The sequence below is a fragment of the Aquarana catesbeiana genome, linkage group LG13 (assembly GCF_042186555.1).
Source record: "Aquarana catesbeiana isolate 2022-GZ linkage group LG13, ASM4218655v1, whole genome shotgun sequence".
In the NCBI taxonomy this organism is placed as follows: Eukaryota; Metazoa; Chordata; class Amphibia; order Anura; family Ranidae; genus Aquarana; species Aquarana catesbeiana.
Genome location: NC_133336.1, coordinates 54980906 through 55006859, shown reverse-complemented (window position 1 = coordinate 55006859; position 25954 = coordinate 54980906). Strand labels below are relative to the sequence as shown.

The window sequence follows — 25954 nt, the reverse complement described above, 5'->3', positions numbered from 1 at the left end:
AGAAAAGTGCTTGACTCAAGTATAAGCCGAGGGGGGCATTTTCAGCACAAAAAAAATGTGCTGAAGACCTCGGCTTATACTCGAGTATATACGGTACCTTCTTTCTTTCATGTATATGTGTCAAAATAAAATATCTTTTTTAACCATAATTACTGTTGATGAGTATATGAATAGCACCCAGAAATCCAACACACTCCCTGTTAGGGGCTCTCAATTAAATTAATTAAATTAAATCATATGTTCAGGAATTTGTGCATGGGGACCCTAACCCAGGAAAGCGGAGCAAAGTTCGCAGTGAAGTGCAAAGTCCAATAACCCATAGCAGATTTCGGTTTACAGAGGCCAGTTAAAGGAAAAAAAAATAAAGAGAAACAAATCAATTTCCTTTGACTGCTAGAGGTTACTGCACTTTGATCTTCACTGTAACATGTACTTTGTCACTGTATTAAGAAGAAAAAAAAAAAAAAAAAAAAAAAAGCAGCTCTCTGTGTCCTCCTACCTGTAGTTAAATTGTCCCTGGCAGCGCCCTCGGCACATAAACCGTCTGTGCTGGCATTTCTGTATATATTTCAGCCTTTTAGAGGACTTTATGTCCATTCTGACTGTATAATCTTTCTGTATGTACCCTCGTTACGGCATTTAAAGGTCAGGGTAAGATGGGACTTTCTTTTTCGGTGCAGCCTAGGCTTTTCTAATGAGTCAGGATGAGCGATTTTGATCATCTGCTCAGCTTATTGCACACAGATTTCTCAGCTACCGAAAATGTGTGCGAGGATCCAAACCGTTCTCTTTATGTTGAAGAAAAGGGGTTAGGTCAGGATCGCATTTTTGCATTGGTGTAACATTCACTTTAAGGCTTAATGTACACAGGACTTTTTTACAACCTCTCCCGAACGATTTAACTTGACAGATAGTAACCCACTTTAAAATGTCCGTTTTGCCGCATTTGCGTTTAAAATAAATTTTTTTTTTTTTTTTCAAAATAGCCAAAAATGAAAAACACTTGTAAACGAAACGCCGAGTTTGGCATCTGAAACTTTGGCGTCTGAACTCATTTTTTTGCCTTTAAAGAAAAGACTATAAACACAACTGCCTAAAAATTTCATTACCCTCCCTGGCGGTTTTCCTGCGTGTGGCTCGGGGTTAAATTTCAGCACATTAGCGGTAACCCCGAGCCACACTCGGGATCGCATTGCAGGATCCCGATGCAGTGTACTTACCTTGTCCCCAGGATCCTGCGATGTCCCCCCCGCTGTGTCTGCAGGCTGTGTTCTCCTCCAGAAGCCTCTGTGTGCCGGGCTCCGTTCCCTGCGAGCGCCGCAACGCATGGGGGCGGAGCCCGGCAGCAAATTAAAAAAAGTGAAAAATCATAACATACAGTAGACTGTAATCTTACAGATTACATTACTGTATGAAATTATTTCACATCCCTTTTGTCCCTAGTAGTTTGTCCAGTGCCCTGCATGCAGTTTTATATGATATATAGCAGAGATATGCAATTAGCGGACCTCCAGCTGTTGCAAAACTACAAGTCCCATCATGCCTCTGCCTCTGGGTGTCATGCTTGTGGCTGTCAGAGTCTTGCTATGCCTCATAGGATTTGTAGTTCTGCAACAGCTGGAGGTCCGCTAATTGCATATCCCTGATATATACTGTTCTTTCTGCCTGGAAACTGGAGATTGTCCATAGCAACCAAAAAGTGTCCCTTTACGTCAAAAGTGGTTTTAGACCAGCTAGAAAAAAGCGATAGTAAATTAGAACACTTGCAGAATTGAGCGATAGTGAATCGTGGGGAAACTAATTTTATTATTATATTATTTTTTATAATTATTTATATTTATTTATTGTATTATAATTTATGATTTTGTGTTTCAAACTTTATCATACCCGGGATATCTACTAGATAAGAATTACAGGCCTACAATAAAAAAAATAAATAAATAAATAATACGCCAAATTTCATTTAAATCTGACATAATCATACCGCCAGGGAGGTTAAACGAACCTGTGTACATGTACACATAAGAGAACATTGGATAAGTTCAGGAGCCGTTGAAAAAAAGCATCCAACTGCCTCTGAACGTCCATTTGTCAGTACCCCAGCAGCCCCCTGCAGTGGTCCAATGTTTCGGGTCTTGGGCAGGTTCCTCAGAGTCCTCGTTTAGCTTAGGGTCACATTGTAAACCGCATGTGAATCGCACAGGAATGGCACTTCATTCCTGTGCACGCAATTCTATGCTGTGCTCATTTGAGCCCATTCATTTTTGATGGTTCAAGTTGCAACACATCCACACCAAAAAGTGCAGGTGCCTTTTTTTTTTTTTTTTTTTTTAGCCCCACTAGAACCGGAACGCGTGGTTGTTTATACGCAAGCAATCCGGTTCAGGCAAACGTACTGCTTTTGTGACCTGATTTTGGAGTGTTTTCATTCTGAATTGACACCCGCAGCAGATCGCAAAACGCAGTGCGGAAATGAACAGCGTTCGCAGTGTTAGCTGCATGGCAATAGTGTGAACCGGGGCTGAGGGCCCATTCACTTTGGCACGGGAAAAAGGAGTAGTTGAGTCGCAGATTTATTTTCACTGGCCACCCACACAGAGAAGAACAGCCAGCTGCTCAGAAATGTACACATCCCGCGGCCAACATGCTTTGCTTCATAGCCACGGCAAAAATTAAATCCCATGTTTAGTGGGCAGTACTGCTGCCTAACCCGACCCCTTGAAGTGAACAGGGCCATGCTGCCATCACGTGCTCGCATTTGCGGGTTAAAACAGGAGATAAGGAGGCAACATATAACCTTTCAATCGCCTGTCAACTACCTTATGAAAAGCGATCCACAGAAAATAGCTTTTCGGAAGGGTGGTAAGGTCTGCCACCCATCTGAATGAGGCCTTACAGTGCAGGACTGCATCATATCTACTGATGTTAGAGGGCAACTGCCAGCCAGAGGGCTGTACAGGCTTCAGAGGATCAGTTGAATGGAAGGAGAAGCCGGCAGGAGCAAGGAACAAAAAAACAAAAAAACAAAAAAAACACAACTCCTTTTTTCTGGCAGCCTAGGCAAAAACAAGCATTTAACCCTTGCAGTGTGGGGGTGGGGGCACATCATAAGTATTTCTCTAAGGGCTAGTTAATACCATAGAAGCACAGTCCGGGTGTTCCAGATTCGTTTTTGCATGCACGTTTTTGACACGTTTTTAATGCGTTCTAGTGCGTTTTTAGTGCATTTTTGATGCAGTCCAGTGCGTTTCCCCCCCTCATTTTTTCTAATTTTAAATAAGGACATGTGTGCTCCAGTGCGTTTTTGATGCGTTTAGTTGTGTTCCAGTACAGTCCAGTACAGGAAAAATGTTCTACTTTTTTTTCTGGAACAGGAACGCACTGGAACTGCAAGCACTGGTGTGAACTATGCTATTGAAAACCATATAACCCACTTTCCATGCATTTTTGATGCAGAAAAAAAAAAAAAAAAAAAAAAAAAAACGCACTGGACTGCATGTGGTGCCCTAAGGGCCAGTTCACACCACATGCCATTCTGTGCGCTTTTTTTCCTGCATTAAAAATGCATGCACAGTGTTTTCCATATATTCCAATGGCCCTAGTTTACACCAATGCAGTCAGTTTCCGGTTAAGAAACTGACTGGAACTGACTGCACTGGTGTGAACTAGAGCCATTGGAACACATGGAAAACACTGTACATGCATTTTTAGTTCAGAAAAAAAGCGCACGGAACTGCATCTGATGTGAACTGGCCCTAAGTTCCACAGACTTAGGGCCAGTTCACAAGTAAAATATGTATGTGTGTGTGTGTGTGTGTTACATGGCATCCCAACTCACTAAGGCAGGGGTAGGCAATCTGGGGCCCTCCAGCTTTTGTGGAACTACATTTCCCATGAGGCATTGCAAGGCTGACAGTTTACAATTACTCCCAGAGGCATGATGGGACTTGTAGTTCTGCAACTGCTGGAGGGCCCCAGGTTGCCTACCCTTGCACTAAGGCAACCCACCTGCACTGCAGCATGAAAAAAAATGAATGGTAGGGCAACACTGTGCATGGCTGTTGCATTACAATGGTCATGCTAGGGTATGTTGGCAGCCCATGCAAAACGGAATAGGCTGCCTCGATGCAACAAACTTTAAGAAAAAAAACACACAATGCTCTCAGCGGCCTTAACACACAAGCTGTGCCACATACCAACAATGCCAGATTAATACTTCCTGCCCCCCTAGGCCAACTATCCCATCGATTATCCCCATCATCACAGTCAGTCGTGATGGGGAATCCCTCCTGTGGAGACATTTGGTTCTCCTGGCAGGGGAAGCCGCCAAGAGAACACAGTGATTACCGCTAGCGGCTAAAAAAGCCACTAGCAATAATCACATGTAAAATCTGACAGGCTGGTTGTATACCAAGTTAAGGCATCGATTTGGGTTCATTCAGCCTGCCCATACATGGTTCAAATCTCAGCCAGTCCCTTCTGAACTGGCCGAGATTCGAACCGTCTATGGAGGGTTTTAGGAAGCATTCACAACTGCAAAAGTACCTTGTAGATCCGTCACAAACCTGCACTCTGAATATATAAAAAGAGAACCCCAACATGGGGTATCCACAATCAGCTGTGGGAAGCAGCCCCATTGAATGTATTGGGAGGCTGCTGGCTCCTGCAGCTAATCATGGCCACTTGCATGTGATCGCTGCCACGATTAGCTGCAGGCAGTGTTAATTTTGGCAGCAAATTTCAATCCAGTTTTAGTCTTATGCCCCGTACACACGGTCAGACATTGATCGGACATTACAACAACAAAATCCTAGGATTTTTTCCGACGGATGTTGGCTCAAACTTGTCTTGCATACACACGGTCACACAAAGTTGTCGGAAAATCCGATCGTTCTGAACGCGGTGACGTAAAACACGTACGTCGGGTCTATAAACGGGGCAGTGGCCAATAGCTTTCATCTCTTTATTTATTCTGAGCATGCGTGGCACTTTGTGCGTCGGATTTGTGTACACACGATCGGAAATTCCGACAACGGATTTTGTTGTCGGAAAATTTTATAGCCTGCTCTCAAACTTTGTGTGTCGGAAAATCCGATGGAAAATGTGTGATGGAGCCTACACAAGGTTGGAATTTCCGACAACAAGGTCCTATCACACATTTTCCGTCGGAAAATCCGACCGTGTGTACGGGGCATAAGTCTTAGGACTAAAATGGCATTTTAATTTTAGTCCCATTTTAGTCTTCTGCAGTTGTTTTAGTTTTAGTCGTATTTAGTCGACTAAATCTCCAGTACATTTTAGTTGTCTAAAACGGGTGTAATTAAATTGTAATGCATTAGTTAACATTTCTCTACAATTTCCAAACTCATTATATACTGCTGGAGTGAAAAATCTCATATGTTATTTATTATGGTATGGAGGTATGAACATGCACTACAGACCAGTGTTAATTTTTTAGTCAAATTTCTATTTAGTTTTAGTCTTCGTCTTTTGACTAAAATACCATTTTCATTTTAGTCATATTTTAGTCATCTCAGTTGTTTTAGTTTTAATCGTATTTTAGTCGACTAAAATAATATTCATTTAGTCAACTAAAATGTTTTAGTTGTTTTAGTCGACAAAATTAACACTGGCTGCAGGAGCTGACAGCCTCCTATTGCTTTCAATGGGGCTGCTTCCTGCAGCTATTAGCAGGAATCCCCGTTGGGGTTCTCACCTCTACTCAGAGTGTGGGTGCACTCATAAGTGTGTCATGGGGCCCCCGGGCAATCGGAGATTATGGGGCCCCCAGGCAATCAGAGATTATGGGGCCCCCAGGCAATCAGAGATTATGGGGCCCCCAGGCAATCAGAGATTATGGGGCCCCCAGGCAATCAGAGATTATGGGGCCCCCAGGCAATCAGAGATTATGGGGCCACATGGTATACACAGACATGTTTCTATTGGCTGAGAAGGTACTGGAGAGGTGGGGCAGCTATAATTTCGGGATTTTAGGACCAATAGGATGTCGGTAAGGGACATTTCAGAGACAGATGTAAAAAAAAAAAAAAAAAAAAAACAAACAAACAGATTTTTACATACTGTCCCTGGTTTTACTGAGGCTGGCAACCCTGATGGGGCCCCCCAGTGCCCGAGTGGTCGGATGCACCCCTAAAGCAGACCTTTCAGTAGATTTACAAGCCTACATGAAAAAAATTCCCAACATTTACAGCAGCAAAGTGCATTTTCAGCAAAGCTCTACAATTTATCATTCAAAATCTGTCCTTGAGCTCCAGTAAAGTGACTTTGCCTAAACTGAAATTATGCCATCACTTCACTGCAAGCAGGAGAAAGCATTTCCTCAGTCTCTTGCCCCCCACCAACGATCAGACTGCAACACTGTAACCACAAGGTGAGATGATACAGCGGGATACATCTCAGCCAAGAAGTAAATGGCGAGCCTGAATGACAACTGGACAATAAAAGTGCCGCCCTTCCGGAGACAGAAGCGGAACATGTCAGGAGGAGTGCCCTGATCTCTGTAGCAGGTGATAAATATATGTAAATGTTACACATTCATTGGCATGCATGCACCATGAAAAATGATATTGAATGCTAGGTCCACTTAAAACAGCCATTAATAACTCCCTTAAATTAATATGCCATCATTTTATAAAAATGGAAAATTAGTGACTGAGATCTGTCAGCGGCTAACATAGACAAAGACAGCATGACTGGCCCCCGCCCCCCATTTGCAGGATTTGATCGACAGCAGCAGGAGCCAATGACTCCCGCTGTTGCCACTCTGTCCATTGAAGAGGAAGAGAGCTGCTGCTCTCGGGCATAGCACTGGATCGGGCTCAGGTAAGTATAAGGGGGAGCCTGCGCTGATCCTGTGCACAGAAGGTTTGCAGAAAATGCATTAAGCTAAAAAACATTCTGCCTTTAGAACCACTTTAACTCATACAGACAAAAACGCATATAAATTGAGATGCAATACAAACCAGTTGCTGGCAGCTTTTATATGGCCGTGTGAATGAGGTCCTAATCCAAATGGTCAGAACCACAAGGAGATTCCTGAACCGTGAAGTTATGATTCCAGTCCAGTTTCTGGCTATCACTCTAGAGTCTACATTCTAAACAGTTCACGTCAAAGGCCTTCACCTGAAGCTTTAGGAAACCTGATCCTATTTCACTTTCTGGCAAGGGGTTAGAAAAGCACCATTGTTATCCTACAAATGTGGGTGGGGGAGAGTCAATTACCTGGAACAATATGATGACCAGATTTTCCCAGGTCAGGCTCCGTATATATATCTCACACAGGAAACGGGTTTATATTCTTTCAATGGGGATGATTAGAGAATAAAATAGGTCTTTGATTCCTAGTTAAAGAGACATGTCTAAACAATAACTACATTGAAAACAATGGGGCAATTCAAAAAAGCAATTTCGAAACTTTTTTGGCAGCATGGACTCTTTAAAAAGTCCCGTGTCTAATTCATGAAAGCTTTAAAGGGGTTGTAAAGGTAAAAATTTTTTCACCTTAATGCATTCTATGCATTAAGGTGAAAAAACTTCTGACAGAACCGCCGCCCCCAGGCCCCCCGTTTTACTTACCTGACGCCTCGAAAGTCAGCTTCGCGTTCCCGACATCTGTTCCTCCGCTCACCCTGGCCGCTGATTGGCTGCAGTGGATGGATTGAAAGCAGCGCAGCCATTGGCTCGCGCTGCTGTCAATCACATCCGATGATGCGGCGCGCCGGGGGGCGGGGCCGAGTGATACAGCGAGCGGCTATAGCCGCCGGCTGTATCACGGGAGCGCGCCCGCAAGCACTCACCACCGTGCGAGGGAGCTCGCATTAAGGTGGTGAATGCTTGCGGGGAGGAGCTGAAACAGCCGCCGAGGGACCCCAGAAGACGAGGTTCGGGGCCACTCTGTGCAGAACGAGCTGCACAGTGAAGGTAAGTATAACATGTTTGTTATTTTTAAAAAAAAAAAAAAACACCTTTACAAACGCTTTAAGCCTGATACACACCACTAGTTTTTTTTTTTTTTTGTTCAACCCAGCGGCTTGTTTATTACAAGTACTTATATAGCACCGTCATTTTAAAGCAGTACTTTACATACTGTATTTACATAACTTTATTAATGTGTTTCGTATTTACTTTAATGGTTGCTGGGAGGCAGGGCCACCAGTGTCCTAGCAACCAATGACGAGGGCTCGCCAGTTCCTTAATGTCTTGCAGGACAATTTTATGGGTCAGATGGTAGAGGCACCAACTAGAAATAAAACATTACTGGATCTACTGATTACCAACAATACAGACCTGATCACGGATGTGGAAATACGGGGCAATTTAGGTAAGAGTAATCACAGGTCAATTAGTTTCAGTATAAATCACACAAATAGGAAACAAAGGGAATACAAAGACACTGAATTTCAAAAGAGCCAACTTCCCTAAACTACAAACCTTGCTAAAAGACATACAGAGATGGGTTTGCTTTAAGAGCATATTAAATAAGGGCATTAGCCAATGCATCCCATTGGGTAATAAATTTAAAAGAGCGAACAAAAGTCCTGGATGGCTTAACTCCAATGTAAAAATGCATATAAAAGCAAAGAAGGCCTTCAAAAAATACAAGGTTGAGGGATCATCCTCAGCATTCAGACTTTATAAAGAATGCAACAGGAAAATGTAAGGGTGCAATTAGGACGGCTAAGATAGAACATGAAAGACACATAGCGGAGGAGAGCAAAAAAAATCCCTTGTTTTTTTGTGTCTTTTTTCAACCTCACCTACTATGTAACTATATATGATCACGGTGGGCAGAGTTTGATGGGGATGCCCAGAGACTAGTTCCACATCTGTTCCACCCAGGCCAGTGGGTGGACTCCATAGCCATTATTGGGTTCAATCATGGATATGGAATCCACCACTGCCATCCACTATGAAATCACATGGGAGGCAGATCTGAAGGGTAACTAGTCTCAGAGTTCCCCATATCAAATCATCCGTTATTGGATTTTTTGCACACTAGTCTCATATCGAATATGAAGAGTTTACCAAAGCTATAAAAATTCTCGTATGACAGAATAAAAATTCAGAAATGATGTAATGTGTTGTATTTTCGAACAACAACTGTACTGATTAAGCAAAAATCACACTGGTATCGTATAAGAAAAATTTTCACGCTTGTCCCATCGGATAAACTGTCCTGATCGGCTCTCGAAAGCTGTGTACTAACAATCAGATTATCATTGATTGATTCCAAAGCAATATTTTTCGTAAGATTTTCTGATCATGTGTACAGGCCTTAAGGGCTCACTCAGTCGTGCGACCAGGGGGTGGTAAAAGCAGCTACAGTGTCTTGAAAAAGTATTCATACCCCTTGAAATTTTCCACATTTTGTCATGTTACAACCAAAAACGTAAATGTATTTTGTTGGAATTTTATGTGATAGACATAAGGAGGTAGGACCCCCACCATGCCAACATCCATAATGGTATAGAAAGGATTGGAGGGAGTAAAAACTCTCTCAAAGGAGAAAAGGGGAACTTCCAGGTGTCTCCACCCTATCGGGGCTTGTGTTGGCTCCACTAGTGAGCCTCCAAGTGGGGGATTCTCAATACATTAATATAAGGCTTTTTCATCTCCATCTGATGATTAGCAAGTTATACCCAAGAACGTGTGAAAGGGACAGTTCTGTCTTTGGAGCTCCCTTGAAGGCTGATACCGCTTTTGATATTCGGATTTGAACCGATATGTTCAAGTCATTTACTCCCCAGTTTCTACCTTGATTCCTAATTTAGTCACACCATTCTATCCTGAATAGAAATACTACCGTCTTTGCCCCAGTCATCATAGGGGGCGGATTTCCGCCAGTCTAGGGGCCCAATGTCACTAGCCTTTGGATTTTCAGCCTGCTGAAAGAATATTTGCCCGCCCTGTGTGGTGTCGCCCCCAGTACCTGATGTTCAGGGTCAATGAGCACCTACCCATTTTTGCCCTCAGGAAGTCCATGAACCCAACTTTTTGATACACACGTATTCATCTTACACGATAGACTGTTTTTCGACTCTTTAAAGGGATCCATGCCTATTTGCTTGGTTATTTGGGTATCTGTTGACCTTGTCCAGCGGAGGGTGTTGATGTTTTTTTTACATATTTGTGTCTATTTCTCTTTTTATGTATTTTTTGTAATAAAGACGTATATTTTTATATCATCTCTGCCTCATATTGTGCCCACAAAGTCCTTTTCTCCTTTGAGAGAATTTTTACTTCCTCAATCCTTTCTACATTTATGTAATAGAACCAACACCAAGTGGCACATAATTGTGAAGTTGAAGGAAAATGATAAATTGATTTTCAATTTAAATTATATATATATATATATATATATATATATATATATATATATATATATATATATATATATATAAAGTGTGGCGTGCATTTGTATTCAGCCCCCTTTACTCTGATACCCCCAACTAAAATCTAGTGGAACCAATTGCCTTCACAAGTCACCTAATTAGAAAATAGAGTTAAATAGAGCTGTTTTGTGAAGCCCTCAGAGGTTTGTTAGAGAACCTTAGTGAACAAATAGCATCATGAAGGCCAATGAACACACCAGCGAGGTCAGGGATGAAGTTTTGGACAAGTTTAAAGCAGGGTAAATCTTAATCTACATAGGATGTTTTTACAACCTCTCCTGAACTATTTAACTTGACAGATAGTAACCCATGTTTAAAACGTCCATTTTACACAAGCTTTGAACATCTCACGGAGCACTGTTCCATCCATCATCCGAAAATGGAAAGAGTATGGCACAACTGCAAACCTACCAAGACATGTCTGTCCACCTAAACTGACAGGCCAGGCAAGAAGGGCAATAATCAGAGAAGCAGCTCAGGTGGGAGAATCTGTCCACAGGACAACTATTAGTCGTGCACTCCACAAATCTGGCCTTTATGGAAGAGTAGCAAGAAGAAAGCCATTGTTGAAAGAAAGCCATAAGAAGTTCTGTTTGCAGTTTGTGAGAAGCCATGTGGGGGACACAGCAAACATGTGGAAGAAGGTGCTCTGGTCAGATAAGACCAAAATTGAACTTTTTTGCCAAAAAGCAAAACGCTAGGTGTGGCAGAAAACTAACACTGTAGACCATCCCCACCGTGAAAAATGGTGGTGGCAGCATCATGTTGTGGTGATTCTTTTCATCAGCAGGGACAGGGAAGCTGGTCAGAGTTGATGGGCAGATGGATGGAGCCAAAATACAGGTCAATCTTAGAAGAAAACCTGTTACAATCTGCAAAAGACTTAAGACTGGGGCGGAGGTTCACCTTCCAACAGGACAATGACCCTGAACATACAGCAAGAGCTACAGTGGAATTGTTTAGATCAAAGCATATTCATATGTTAGAATGGCCCAGTCAAAGTTCAGACCTAAATCCAATTGAGAATCTGTGGCAAGACTTGAAAATTGCTGTTTACAGACTCTCTCCATTCAATCTGACAGAGGTTGAGCAATTTTGCAAAGAAGAATGGGCAAAAATGTCACTCTCTAGATGCGCAAAGCTGGTAGAGACATCCCCAAAAAGACATGCAGATGTAATTACAGCGAAAGGTGGTTCTACAAAGTATTGACTCAGGGGGGCTGAATAAAAATGCACGTCACACTTTTCAGATATTGATTTGTAAAAAAAAAAAAAAAATGAAAACCCATTTATCTTCCACTTCACAATTATGTGCCACTTTGTGTTGATCTATCACATAAAATCCCAGTAAAATACATTCATGTTTTTGGTTGTAGCGTGACAAAATGTGGAAAATTAAGTGGTATAAATACTTTTTCAAGGCACTATAAGATGCGGTTTTAAAGTGAAACCAAAGTACTTACCTCTCTAACATCCAAGGTCCGCAAGGTGTCCCTCTCCAACACCCTTTCTCCAAGTACCAGTCTTCAGGCATCTTCATTAGCTGGCATGGCTTAACGCAACTCCTGTGCATCTGCAGATGTCCGCCATCCTGGCACACAGGGAACGTGTCAGTGATGAAACCTGAGCATGTGCAGCTCAATTTAAATGCCATAGAATGCTGAGAGCGGGCACAAAAGGTGTATTTAATCACAGAAGAGAGGTTGCAGGTTTCTTCGGTGACAAATAGCTTGCCTGCTCACAAATGTCAGAAAATTGCTGTCAGTTCCGCTTTAATGCCCCCCGACTGTCCACCTAAACAAGGGCAGCTGCTCAGCGTTGTACAGATGCCATGGCAAATATTAAATGGCATGCTGTATCCAGCAGGCGGAGCTCTACTGAACACAACCTATTCAAGTGAATGGGGCCATGCCGCAACCACCATGAATGCTGTAGTGGTGTGGTGGATTGACATTTTCAGTGTTAAAACAGGTGATGAGGAGGCGACATACTGCCTGTCAAGAGTGTGCCTGACGAAGGGGTCCTGCACGACCCTGAAAGGTTGCACTTGTTTTTGTGATGCGATCTCTCTGCAATAAAAGCCATTGGATGGTGATTGTAGATCCATGGCGTGCTGGTGAATATGTAGACTCTCTTGATGTCTCCAGGATCCATAAGCATTTTTTTCCCCACAAACCTTCCCCTAAGCTAATTTTTTCTATTTTTTTTTCTGTTTTCAAGCTTCTTTAAGCTTTTTCATGCTCTTTTTCACATGTTTTTGCACTTTTTGGGGCACTTAGGCATCTTTTCTGCTCAAAAGCTCCTCTCAAAAACTTTAGTTTGATGGGGGGGGGGGTCTGCCTCTAAGAGCATATGCCTGTAAACTCCTGCAAAAGCCAAGGTGTGCATGGACACATTCACATTGGCTAACATGGAGGGGAGTTTCAGGGCAGAAAAAATGAGAGCTCAAAAAAGCTCCAAAGCCTGTAGGAGCCGCTTCTTTGAGCTGCAGTGTGCATGAGCCCTATAAGCGATCCATCGCGGAATGCATTTCAGAGGGGCGGCAAAGGCTGCCGTACGTATGAACAAACCTTGAGGATGTTTTTTTAATAAATGCCAACACGGCCGATATATGACAACAAAAGCAAAACTGAGTGGTTGCCCATAGCAACTAAATAAATCCTTTTCTTTTCATCTTTCAGACAGGAGGACAATTTCTGCTTTGTATTTTCTCCTGTTTCCATATATCAGCCCCAAGAATCCCACGTTTGTATTTATTCCATTCATAAAGCTGTTATAATTCAGTGAAGTTCCAATGCTGCTTTTAGCTCCGGTTATAACAGGCCTCGGCAACCATTTTGGAAAAGGCTGCTAAGGCTCCGGGAATAAACAGTCCCTAATCTTCCTAACAACCGACACACACAAAGCATGTGCAGGAATTCCTGAGACAGACGCTGGGTACTCGCAGCCCTCCAGAGCTCCACAGGACATAATAATATGTTCCAGACCATCCCGGCCATCACCGCCATTACCACAGCATTTTATTGTAGTTCAACAGCCTTAAAGGGAAACCCCAAAAAAGAAATGCAGGATGCTGCTGCTGACTACTCCTGGTGAAAAATGCTAGCTGCCTGGCTGTCAGGCTGACCCACTAGCTTCAATCAGTTTTAACTGATCCAGAACCAGCATGCAGATAAGGAGTTCTGGTTTTGCGCTTACTTTCTAATGCATATGCTTGTCCCAGAGCAGAGACTTGGGGCCCGCTCACACCAGCCCCATTGGGCAGCATTGCTCAATGCATAGAAAGGCGATCTGACTTATGTAGTATTATTTCCAACGCATTGCATAGTCCCTACACAATGCACCCCAGCAGTTCTACAGATTGCTACAAGCACCCATCGTTGTGAATAAGCCCCTATCCTAGGGTCACAATTGTACGTCTTTTTTGTGCATTTTTCATGCACTCCCATTTTAGGCTAAGGGGGCCAGAAGTGCATTCTAATGCAATCTATGTATTAAGGTGAAAAACCTTCTTTGCTGCAGCAACCCCCAGAGCCCCCCCCCCCCTTTTCTTACTTGGGCCCATCCGATCCAGCAATGTGCACAAGCTCATTGGACAGATGGATAGCAGCAGGAGCAATGCTGACAGCCATGCTACCACTGCTGTCAGGCAAATCCAGTGACACAGGAGTGGGGCAGAGTCCCACTGTATGTGTCAATGGACACAGCAGCGGGACTCACCCACACGGGTGCCCCCATAGAAAGCGGCTTTCTGTGGGAGCACCCAAGTAAGGGGAGGAGCCAAGAGCACCGGCGGGGCAAAACCCTTGCACAGAGCAGGTAAGTATGACATGTTTGTTATTTTATGTTATTTTTTTTTAAAGCAATCGTTTACAATCACTTTAAAAGGGTTGTAAAGGCAGAAGGTTTTTTTTATCTTAACCACGTCCCTACCCGCTCGTAGATAGTAATAATAGATCTCCCATCCTGGGCGGGCGTCATGTGACATCCTGGGCCTCCCGGCCAACTAGGGGGCCCGCGTGCGCGCCCGCCGCATTGCTCGGGACCCAATGCACGTGCCCGGCGGCCGTGATGTCCGCCAGGCACCAGCAATTGCTCGTTCACCGAGCAGGACCGTGGATCTGTGTGTGTAAACACACAGATCCACGTCCTGTCAGAGGAGAGGAGACCGATGGTGTGTTCCCAGTACAGAGGAAAACCGATCGGTCTCCTCCCCTTGTGAGTCCCCTACAGTTAGAAACACTCCCTAGGAAAAATAATTAACCCCTTGATCACCCCCCTAGTGTTAACCCCTTCCCTGCCAGTCACATTTACACCGTAATCAGTGCAATTTTATAGCACTGATCACTGTATAAATGGGAATGGTCCCAAAAATGTGTCAAAAGTGTCCAATGTGTCTGCCGCAATGTCACAGTCACAAAAAAAAAAAAAGAGAGAATTGAGCAATAAGTTGGGGTTGGTTGCTCTGGGCAATGAAAACCGCTGTTCCTTCACACACTGTCAATGAATCCCACTGCCCCTGCACCTGCTCAAGGATCAGTCATCCACAGCAGTAACATTTAATCATACTCATGTAGCACCCTCTAGTAGTGTGCTAGAGAGGATAGGTAAATTTAGGCAGGCCTAGCTGTTTGCTAGGCCTGTTTGTTTCCATTGTGAGCAGGGAGTGGCTCAGGGTAGAGCTGGGTGACTCACAGGGGGTGTCATCAGGACCTCCCATAGGCTTCTAGTGCTTTCTGGAAGGAGAGGTGGGAGGGGAGGTGGAGCCACCTGGGGTGTTTGAGGAGCCCTGACAAATCCCCAGATTTGCAGGGGGCAGGCCAACTGGGGAGGAGATGTTTGGGTGGAAGAGCTGGAGTGAGAGGGTGCGGAGGCTGTCGGGGCTTTTGAGGGAGCTCCCCAGTCTGGGGGGGGGTGACTTTGGGCCTGGGCTTGGGTGCAGTCGGGACCACCTTCAGGAACACATGAAAAATGTCCTGGACCGGAGGCACAAGAGAGAGCGAGGAGGGGACAGCGGGAGTGCACTGCTAAGAGAATCCAGGGAGGATAACTGGTCGCAGCCAGGAGGGCTGGTGAGTGAGGCACAGTAAGGAGGGCAGTGGACGGTATCAGTAGTTCTTTATTTTTATTATTTTTTTTTTTTTTTCACAATTTTTATTTTTTTTAATTAGTTTTTTTGTTTTTCACAATGATTGGGGATGAGGGTAGTAGACAGTGTCAGTAGTTTTTATAATTATCTCTATTATTTTATCGTTTATTACTTTCTTTAAATATTTTTTTTATATTTTTTTTTCACAGTGCTTCTGGGGAAGGGATGGAGAGTATGTGGTGGTGATGGTTTCAGTAGGGCAGTGGATGGTGACAGTAGTTTTTATTTTTACATATTGTTTTTTTTCCAAATTATTTTTTTTTAAATGCTTTTTGGGGGGAGGGGGTGGTGTCAGTAGTTTTTTATTTTATAATTTTTTTAAAATTCAATTTTTTATAATTTTTGTTTACAGTTTCATTTTTTTAATATTTTTTGCATCAACCCTGTTGGGGGGGGGGGGGGGGCTTTGGTGAGATATCAAGGGTCTAAACAGACCCCTGACATCTCCTCCTTGAGACAGGTAAAGGGACTGAGGACACAGATTCCCCAGTCCCTTTCTCAGCATTGAAGATGAATGGACATAAGACAGCGGCTCCTGTCCATTCATACACTGAACAGAGTAACACACAGGTTACTCTGCTCAGTTTTCACAGGAGCGGTCTCGCTCACTGTGTCCAATTCAGAAAAGGCTGGGAACGGTAAATGACCGGTCCCTTCCTCCACTCTCCATCCTGACAGATCCCCACAGCTGGTGGGAGAGGAGAGGAGGGAATCCGGCTGTGGGGGATGAGGGGGGCGGAGAAGGAGGGGAGCCATAGAAGAAGGACACGGAGGGGGGCTGGAGGAGGATACAGGGAACAGTCTGGGATGATCGGTGCAGCAGGAGGGACAGCTGTGATCACCAATCTCCCTGTATAGCTTTTTAGCCGACAGCCGCGGGAGGGAGAGAAGTGGCTATCAGCTATACAGGGAGATCGGTGTTCACAGCCGTCCCTCCTGCTGCAAAGCAGGGACTAGGATCCATGTCATCCCCTAATAAAAGCACCTCCCACACCCTAGTAAAACACAGGCTGGGCACACGGTTAACGCTTTGATTGCCCCTGTTAACCCCTTCCCAGCCAATGTCATTAGTACAGTGACAGTGCATATTTTTTAGCACTGATCACTGTATTAGGGTCACTGGTCCCCAAAAAGTGTCAAAAAAGTGTCAGTGTCCGAAAGACCGCCACATTGTCGCAGTCCCGCTATAAATCACTGATCGCTGCCAATACTAGTAAAAAAATAATAATGAATAAAAATATTCCTGAGTTTCTAGACTATAACTTTTGCACAAACCAATCAATATACACTTATTGGGATTTTTTTTTTAACAAAAATAATGTATCAGAATACATATTGGCCTAAATTTGTGAAGAAATTCGATTTTTTTTTTTTAAATTTTATTTGATATGTCTTAGAGCCCTTTCACACTGAGGCGGTTTGCAGGCGCTATTGCGCTAATAATAGCGCCTGCAAACCGACCCGAAAGTGCCACTACTTTCATTCCAGTGTGAAAGCCCCGAGGGCTTTCACACTGGAGCGATGCGCTGGTAGGACGGTAAAAAAAGTCCTGCCAGCAGCATCTTCGGAGCGGTGAAGGAGCGGTGTGTATACCGCTCCTTTACCGCTCCTGCCCATTGAAATCAATGGGACGGCGCGGCTATACCGCCGGCAAAGCGCCACTGCAGAGGGGCTTTGCGGTGGTATTTAACCCTTTCTCGGCCGCTAGCGGGGGGTAAAACCACCCCGCTAGCGGCCGCATTCCGACAGTAAAACGCAGCTAATAATAGCGGCGTTTTACCACCGACACCGCCCCCGCCCCAGTGTGAAAGGGCTCTTATAGCATAGTTTTTTGGGGTTTTTTTTCCAAAATTGTTCATAGCACAAAAAAATAAAACAATTAAAAATATAGAAACCGCAGAGGTGATCAAAAACCACCAAAAGCAAGCTCTATTTGTGCGAAAAAAGGACATAAATCTTATTTGTGTACACCGTCGCGCAATTGTCAAAAGTAATGCAGTGCGGTATTGCAAAAAATGGCCTGGTCATAAATCTTCTGAAGCTGAAGTTCTTCAGTCTTTAGAAAAAGAATTCAAAGTCAGCAGCCACAAATACTGTAGCTGCTGACTTTTAATATAAGGACACTTATTTCCTATCTAAAGCCCCCATACACACAATTCGAAAATCGGATGACAGATCATCCGTTTTGTTTTGTTTTTTTGCATGCTAGTCGCATATTGAACATGAAGAGTTTACTAGTTACGAAAATCGTCATACGACAAAATAAAAAAAAAAAAAAAAAAAAAAAGTCGGAAGTGATGTAATGTGTTGCAGTGTATTTGTTTTGTATTTTCGAATGATTACTTTATTGATTAAACAAAAATCATATGATCTGGTATCGTACGAGAAATATTTTCGTGCTTGTCCGATCAGAAAATATCGGATGAACTGTCACGTTCGGCTCTCGAAAGCTGTATACCAACAATCCGATTATCATACGATCGCTTTGAAAGCTGTACTTCTCGTACGATTTACGGATCGTGTGTACGGGCCTTAAAGGATTCAGTGTCATCCTCACCCGAACCGGTTCTTTGCTGGTCTTTAGGTCCCCTGCGCCGGCATGACTCCTTGCAGCTTCACAGCCGGCTTCCCACTGCGCATGCACGAGTTGTGCTGCGCTTTGTGAATGGTTCTGCAGTTTCCTGTGACTGGTCCCAAGAGGTTGCGGGCAGGACGGAAGGGGGGGGACGGGGACATACGTGCCAGTACTTGCATACGCAAATGCATGTGTACAGACATACAAATGAAATAACGTACTCCTGCACATCAGTGAACTGACTCCATGGGGCTCTATAACCAGGACAAAAAATGGATAACAATTGCCTTGCTGCCCTCTAGGGCTGGAGGAATATAAATAAAAAGAAAAAGGGCGCACTGGCCTAGTGCATTATCCAAAAAAATTTATAAAAAATCTGATAAAACCCAAAAAGATGCTCAATCACAAACAAAGACTTGTAAATTCGTTCATCAAGCCACATGAGTGGCTAGTCTCTCTGAAATCGCTTGGACTACCAGACCAAGGTAGGGGGTCCTAGATGGGACTCTGCTGGCTGACGCGTTTCGAAGGATTAACCTTCTTCCTCAGAGCTCTGACATACCACCCTGAACATACCTCCCAACATTTTCAGATGGGAATGAAGGACACCTACTAAGAAACGTATGAGGGCATAGGACACACCCCCTGCCACACCCCCTTAAAGGAGACTTAACCAAAAAAAAGGTTAATCAAATCCACAAGGACTTTTTTTTTAACCACTACTATTCCTTTCCTACTAAGGCGTTTTTGCAGCGTTTTAGCGCTAAAAATAGCGCTATTAAAACGCTCATAAAACGCTCCCCATGCATCTCAATGGACCCTTTCACACTGAGGCGTTGTGCTGGCGGGGCGTTGAGAAAAGTCCTGCAAGCAGCATCTTTGGAGCAGCTTTTGGGCGTTGAAAAAAGCGCTTCAAAAACACCCCTCTCCATTGAAATGAATTGAAAGCGCTGTAAAAACACCTGAATAGCGCCTATAATCCGCCCTGAGCTGTGGAAAAGTCACATGATCTCACAAAAAGGTAAACATGCAAGCAGAAAAGAGAGCATCTACATGTAGGGAGGTGGGGTTGTTCTTTAATGCCCATGCTTCAATAACGCTTGAAAAACGCAGTTAAAACGGCCGCAGCGTTGCGGTCATTTTACCACTAGTGCCCCAAAAACGCAGTAAAAACGATGTAAAACCACTAAGGCGTTTTTGCAGCGCCTCAGTGTGAAAGGGCTCTTATATTGGCTTTTAAAATGTACAAATGTAGCAATTTAGAAATTGGATGAAAGGTTTAGCACTGGGAAACACTTTTTGAAAGATGAAGTGCATTTTATTTACAACTACATAGATAAGACCAAAATGAGGGACAAATAAGGGGAAATGAGGGACATTGCTCCAAATCAGGGACAGTCCCTCAAAATCAGGGACAGTTGGGAGCTATGTCTGAACGTGGACGGCCTATCTTTATACACAAGCACATTTATGTAGGTATTGGCATATACAGCCATTGTTTATTATGGGCGGCCGTGTGCTACACCTGTGGCTCTTGGGCATGCAGTGGCTCATTGGTTAGCACTTCTGCCTTCCAACACTGGGTTCCTTGGTTCGAGTCCTATTAAACTATCTGCATGGAGTATGCATGAGTTTTGTCCCATACGCCAAAGACACACTGGAAGGCTGATTGGCTTTAGCATATTCTGAGTGTGTCCAAGATGGCCGCCTCACCATCTGCCCATACAGAAAATAAAGCATTCTGAGCCCACAGGGAGAAAAGAGCTTAATATTAATTATTAATTTATCAACATGTGTACCCATCAACAGCCAATAATCATTATGGGATGGCTATATGCAGCACCTGATGCACCCAGGCAGGGAAATACACCCACATTTCATGCTGCTGTACGGCCTCAGAGACCCATGTGCATGAGGCCTTATGATGGTCATACATGATGTGATAAAACTGAACTATTGATGTCTGATTTAACAAAATAATAGAATCAGACACTGATTAAACAAGACTAAATGGCAATGCTAAATGATGGAGGAGAGGTAGTGACAGTTTTGATCAACCCAAGATTATCTGCTGTGGTGGACAAAAATGGACCTACAGCTTCAATTGATGGCGATCAATTGTAGGTGATTCACAAGGACGTGAAAAAACACTGTCGATCAACCCTGCATGAACTATTTTTTCCGCCCAAACTGATCATCTTGGGTCGATCAAAACCATCACTCTGATGTTTGATTGGATCATTTTGTTGAATCAGAAATCATTCGTTGACAATTGCGCGGTCATGGTACACTGTACCCAAATTAAATTTTTATCCTTTTTTTTTTTTCATACAAATAGAGCTTTCTTTTGATGGTATTTAAAGCGGAGTTCCACTCAAAAACGGAACTTCCGCTTTAATGGAGGTGACCCCCTGAAATGCCACATTTGGCATGTAATTTTTTTGGGGGGCAGCGGATACGCTCTTTTCAGAGGGTCCCAGCTCCCACTTCCTCCCGGCGCACTGTGGCACCGGAAGGGGGGATCACCTCTCCCCCCTCCCTCTCGGCAATTATCTGGGAAAAGTCACGGCGCGACTCGCGCCTGCGCAGTGGGTGCCCGTCTGTTAAGCCACAGCCGGGGCGCCCACAGTTACAATTCCGGCGCCGCAGAGAGGAGGGGGAGACAAGCGGGGCTTCGTTCCCCCGCATCACTGGACCCTGGGACAGGAAAGTGTCTGATTATTAAAAGTCAGCAGCTGCAGTATTTGAACTCCGCTTTAATCACCAGGGTTTTTTTTTTTTTTGCTAAACAAAACGAAAGACCGAAGATTTTTAAAAAAAACAAAACATTAAATAATAATTCATTTAAGTAATTAACATATAACATTTTTCAAACAGGTAATTTTTCTCCTTCACTGATGTGCACTGATGAGGCAGCACCGATAGGTGACACTGGTGAGGAGGCACTGATTGGCAGCACTGGTGGGCACGAATTGGACTACACTGATAATCAGGACACTGGTTATCAGTGTAGATGTCCCTTAACCAGAAGCTGGTTATCCCTCTGACAGCGTGAGGAAAGGAGTGCCGATAACCGGCTTCTGTTTACATATTGATCAGCTGTCATTGAACACAGCTGATCCCATGGTAAAGGGCCGCTGTGATTAGCCCTTTACCCCGATCCTTGATTGGCTGAGTCCAAAAGGACTCAGAGATCACAGAGCGCGCTGCAGGATCACGGGAAGACGTCATATGGCGTTCCCCCTGTAAAGTAAGCCTGCGCTGTCACCATCATTCGCCTAGAGCGCGGGTGGGAAGTAGTTAACCTTTTTTTGAATCACAGACCCCCCTTTAAAGTGGTTGTAAACCCTTACAGACCACTTTTACCTACAGGTAAGCCTAGATTAAGGCTTACCTGTAGGTGCTAGAAATATCTCCTAAACCTACATGATTTAGGAGATATTTCCAAAAGACAGGCACTGATGTCTACGGCGCATCCGCACTGAGCGTGCCGTTTTTAACATCGATCATGCCGTTAGTGGCACCAGCACGCTTGTGCGGAAGTGATGCCATCGCGGCTCCAGCCAATCACAGCGCCAGAGCCGCGATACCCGGAAAGAAGATGGACGCTTCGTGGAAGGGACAGCGCTGACATCGCAGGCTCCTGTGTCAGGTAAGTGACACATAATGGGTTACTATGCGATGCATAGTAGCCCATTATGCTTTACCTTTGCAGGGAAACAAAGAGGAAGTAAACCCATGAGGGTTTACTTCCTCTTTAAAAATCTGGTAAAAGCTATGGACCGCCACAATGATACAAATTCAAATCGGAACTAAAGTCCCTCTGTAAAAAAACTGTGAGCAGGCAGGCTTTTATTGCAAAAGAAACATGCACTGTCTGTTCTGCAATAAAATGCCCCTACCTGTCTGCTCACGGGCCCGGGCTAGTCTATGAGCGCCAGGATTATGGCCTGTTGCCGGTCAATGGAGAGGCCCGAAGACCAGAACCAAAGAAAATGCCAGCACTAGACTATTAGACAAGTATGGAGACTGAAAGTGACACTAAAGGGTAATTTTTTTTTTTTTAAATAACAAACATGTTATACTTACCTCCACTGTGCAACTCGTTTTGCACAGAGTGGCCCCAAACCTGCTCTTCTGGAGTCCCTCAGCGGCTCTCTCAGCTCCTCCCATCAGATAACCTCATGGGAGAAGCTCTCTCCCAGGGGATTACCTTGCGGGTGCGCTCCCCAGTCCAGCATTTGGCGTCCATAGACACGAATGCCGGTGTCTTGTCGAATACAGTCCCCTATCCAGAAGTGTCCGCCCTGTACTGCGCAGGCGCAGTACGGAGGACAAACGAGACGCCGAAAGTCTCCGAAGTTCAACAGCTGATCATCAGCTGTACACGGCGCCTGCGCATTTATTCTTACCCTATGTCCAGGATCATTCCCTACTATCCAAGTGGACATAGAGTTAGAATAAATAGTTGCCGAGCGCAGCGAGGCCGTGCCCGAAGCGTGGCGAGCGAAGCGAGCCCGCGAGGGGCCCTCTTACACAGCCATCGCTAACAGGTGCCCGAGCGCCGTGTACAGCTGATGGTCAGCTGATCAACTTCGGGCATTTTCGGCATCTCCTGCTGCTCCGTACTGCGCAGGCGCTGCGCCTGCGCAGTACGGGGCGGACACTATCTGATAGGAGGACACTATATGTCAGAACACCGGACACATCCCTGCCAGCTGGCGCCCGTGTCATTGGAATTGATTGACAGCAGCGGGAGTCAATGGCTGTGCTGCTATCAATCTGTCCAATCAACAGCTGAAAACCCCTGGCCGAGAGACGGCACGTCCCCATGGGACAAGTTGGAGGGTTCAGGTAAGTAAAACGGGGGGCTGGGGGGCTGGGGGGCCGGTAACTGACAGGTGTTTTCTCACCTTAAAAAGGGGTTGTAAAGGTTCGTGTTTTTCACCTTAATGCATCCTACGTATTAAGGTGAAAAAACACCTGGCAATGACGGGCCCCCCCGTTTTACTTACCTAAGTCCGTTTACCTACTCGGCTCGTCCTTGGCATCCTCTTCTCCGCGGAGTCTCGGCGTTGATTGGATAGATTGATAGCGCAGCCATTGGCTCCCGCTGCTGTCAATCAAATTCAATGACGTGGCCGCCGGGGGGGGCGGGACCGAGACATACACTCTGTGTCTATGGACGCAGAGTGTATGAGACGGGAGCGCGCCCGCAAGATAACCCCCTCAGGAGAGAGCTTCCAGAGGGGGTTAGCTATTTCGGGGAGGAGCCGAGAGAGGCGCCATGGGACCACAGAACAGGATGATCGGGGCCACTCTGTGCAAAACGATCTGCACAGTGGGAGGTAGGTATGACATGTTTGTTATTTTTAAAACATAAAAAATGAACCTTTACAACCCCTTTTATGCATAGGATGCATTAAAGAGGGAGTCCACCTAAACCGCCTAAATAAAAAAATATTAAAAGCCAGCAGCTACAAATACTGCAGCTGCTGACTTTTAATAAATGGCCACTTACCTGTCCCAGGGTCCAGCGATGTCGGCAGCCGATGCCGAGAACCCGCTCGGTTCTCGGCAGCTGCCGCCGCCATCCTAGGTGAGGGAATCAGGAAGTGAAGTGTTGTGGCTTCACTTCCCGGTTCCCTACTGCGCATGCGCGAGTCGCGCTGCGCATCATAACTGGTCCCCGCTATCTCCTGGGAGCTGTGTGTTCCCAGCAGACAGCGCGGAGGGACAGGAAGAGGCATAGACTCCCATGGGAGTCTATGCCAGAAGTGGGTGCAAATACCTGTCTTAGACAGGTATCTGCACCCCCCTCCCCCCTGAAAGGTGCCAAATGTGACACCGGAGGGGGGGAGGGTTCCGAAAAGCGGAAGTTCCATTTTTAAGTGGAACTCCGCTTTAAGGTGAAAAAACACGAACCTTCACAAACCCTTGAAGTTCTGATTTAAATGATAAACATGGGCCAACGACGAGTCAAGAGACGCTTAGCGGTCGGGACTATAAGCAGTGGCAGGGTGCATTTTCATTCATTTCTTTCAATAGGAAATCATTGATTGGGACGAGGTAGAGGGCTGTATAATGAATGTGAATGTTATTTTTTTTTTTTTTTATCTGACCCTCATGGACCTCCTGAAACCCATCCATGGGCCCCTAAGTGGTCAATGGACCCCAGGTTAAGATCCCCTGTTCTAGCTCAATTTTCAATCCCACCACATACATGTGTATACACATAAATAACGCAAAAAAAAAAAAAAAAAACTGACAGCGGGCGTAGAATTTTATACATCGATTTTTTGCAGCGCAACATTACTGAGCACAACGCAGCGGTGTACCCAGGCCTGTAATATATACACCGCACTGCTGCGTTCAGATAATGAAGATATGCGCTGTACGGATCTGAACGTAGGGGGTCCTTGTTACGCCCGTGTGCATGAGCCCCCTAAAGTACCCGCCTGACCTGCACTGCCTGCTCCAGGGCGATGACAGGTACACTTGAAGGCTTACAACCACAAGTCGGATCTTCTCGCCTTCGCCCCCCCCCCCCCTCGATCCTGCGTTCAGGCCTCTCTCCTCCTGTCATCAGGGAGGAATATAAAGTCACAGCACAGAGTGTGATGGAAACACAAACACAGGCTGCGGTCAGACAAGCAGTGTGGGTGGAAGAAATCAAACCATGCCTTGGGAAGAGACATCTGCCAAATCCAGCCGGCTCATCATCTCTTCCCCCCCCCAGTAGGGAATTACAAAATCACAGGGCCCTGCAGTGACCAAACCCAGCAATCTCATGTATTATTCACTGGCACAGACACAATGTAACAGCAGATCATCTATCAGGTCTTTTCTTTTGGGGGGGTCACAGACAAGTAGAGGCGCACCGGACATGCCGGATGATACAGATGTGATGCAGCTGCAATATTTTGATCCCTTTAAATCCAAACCACTCCCCCTCCCTGAGATCTCTGCTTGTCACAATGTAATCATTAATCCCCTTTCACTGGTGGGGGGAGGAGGAGGAGGAGGGGGGCATCTAGCTGCCTGACCCTCTCCCAGAAGTGAAAGTGTTAATATTTACACATCCCCCACCCCCTCCTATAGCTTACACATACATAGAAATGAAATAAAAAGCATGCACAGAGAATGCCATACAATGTATCAGTCCAGATCACACATCTGATCACACACACAAGCAGAAATATGGACGATCAGCTGTGTCCATGTCCCTGGGTGACATGATGTAGGATGGTGGTGGGGGGTGGTGCTGCCACTTACCTGTCTTGGGTTTGGCACAGGATGGTCCCAGCAGCCCCTGGGATCCAGCAGGAAGGGAAGGCTTCAGCTCTGTAGCTGTGATCAGCAGGCAGGAAGGTGTAGGGAGGCAGGTAATGCATGCAATCCAGCTACACACCCTCTCCCCTCCTGCTAGTCCGCCTGCACTTGCACGACAGGTTCATGACATCACCAGCCTGGCCACCCTCCCCCTCTGGCTTGGAAAACCAGGATAGGTGACATTCTTCTTCTGCAATGAGGGGGGGGAGGCGATCGCCATCTGCTGGTGAAGTCTGAGAAGGCAGGCACAGGACACCTGAGTCAGTCCTCTCTATAGCTGGCCAATCAATGGCTTGGAATTTAAAGTGATATTAACCACTTAAGGACCAAGCCTATTTTTCAAACTTGTTGTTTATTAGACATGTGCGATTCGGTTCTTAACAAATTTGTTAGTATTCATACATTCGGGTCAATCCGAACATCTGCATAGCTGAAAGAACCAAAATATGAAAATTAGGAATAAGCAAAATAATGAACACGCGAAAA

The 25954-nt window shown here is 45.0% G+C and overlaps 1 protein-coding gene across 4 annotated transcripts in view; it reads right to left on the bottom strand.

Moving 5' to 3' along the window:
- Positions 1-25684, bottom strand: part of CEP170B (centrosomal protein 170B) — a 161130-nt gene extending 135446 nt beyond the window's left edge. For all 4 annotated transcript variants that reach the window (XM_073610711.1, XM_073610712.1, XM_073610713.1 and 1 more), the window contains exon 1: positions 25412-25684. The gene's annotated coding sequence lies outside the window, so the exon portion shown is untranslated. The remainder of the gene's footprint in view (positions 1-25411) is intronic.
- Positions 25685-25954: the final 270 nt, after the last annotated feature.